The sequence below is a fragment of the Triturus cristatus genome, chromosome 11 (assembly GCF_964204655.1).
Source record: "Triturus cristatus chromosome 11, aTriCri1.1, whole genome shotgun sequence".
NCBI lineage: Eukaryota > Metazoa > Chordata > Amphibia > Caudata > Salamandridae > Triturus > Triturus cristatus.
Window position 1 is genome coordinate 937993580 of NC_140594.1, and position 1475 is coordinate 937995054.

Here is a 1475-nt window from a genome sequence, read left to right on the forward strand (position 1 = left end):
CAATAAAAGACTCCATAGTATTGATCTGTTTACCCTTTATAAAAATCAAGATTTTTTTGTATCGCTTATAGAAAATGTGCTAACAGTGGACTTTTCCATCTGCTGATTATACTGAATGACCACCGGTGGCAGTGTTTCACAACAGTTTCTCTGAATTGCCGAGACTGAAGGAAAAAAAAAAAGGAAGTCTTCCGGCATACGGCATCATTTTACCAATTTATATGGTAAGTAAAACTCCCAATCATTCCTTTAGGCATTAAAAAGTTCACAGCATCAGCATGTCCTCACTAGCTTGTAGTGGGAGACTGTGCCTGAATAGAATTTCTGTCAAGCTGAAAGTAATATGGATCACATTGTGTTGGTCATAATAATTCATAAAAGCCCGGCTGTCTCCAACGTTACTAAAGCCTGCTTTAGATCCTGGAACTAGCAATGTTCCATTCGAGCAAATTGCTGCCTTTGAGGCTGAAATGTACTACCTCATTTCAGAACGAGCGTGTTACATTCTCACGGAAGGAAGCTCATTTCACCTCTTCTCCTGCACTCCCTATGTTGGACTCTGATACTCAAGATGGATTGTTAAGGATAATCTGTTTATGTATCTCCATCCGACTTTCAAAAAGGCCCCAGTGCTTTGAGTGGTTCAGAGTCCTTTACCATTCCCCCTCCTACTTGCCTTGTAGTCATGAATACAGATAGTAACCTACTGCATAACTTCTGATGTCATCCTCCTGTGTGGTCAGCTGCCACAAGGACAATTGGTCCAGTGGTGCGCTGACATCATAAAGCTAATCAGATGTTGTCTGACATGAGGGCCACTCTGTTGCCTAGCAAGCTGACATCATAAAGCTAAAGCAAGATGTTGTCGGACATGAGGGCCACTCTGTTGGCTAACAAGCAGTAGGATACATTGATGTTGGTAACTAAATGAGTAGCAGGGTGGACAGGATGTCCAACTGAAAACTAAGATGAAAGAAATTAGTAAAGTTTTTGAGACTTCTCGTTTTGTATCAACGTACGTTTGAGGATAAGAGTCATCTTCACCATTTCTGAAGTGGTGGGAATTGGCTAAAATGGAGATGGTCATTATGCTATTCATAGTTTTTATTATTCCCATGAACTGTGGCATAACCCTTACTCTCAACTTATCAGCTGGCTTAATTGCTACTGGTGTACCATATCCTAAAACAAAAGAAGTGAGAATTGTTCACTGCCACTTGGCTGGCAAAAACATCTGTTGATCTATGTCCTAATGTACGCGCTACAGTTGTTTAGAGAGTTTTAGCAAATGAGGCAAGGGATGCAGAGAAGTATGCGAGGATAAAAAGCTAAAATTGAGATTTGATTTTCTAATGAGCTGTTGATTTACACAATAAAAGACTCCATAGTATTGATCTGTTTACCCTTTATAAAAATCAAGATTTTTTTGTATTGCTTATAGAAAATGTGCCAACAGTGGACTTTTCCATCTGCAG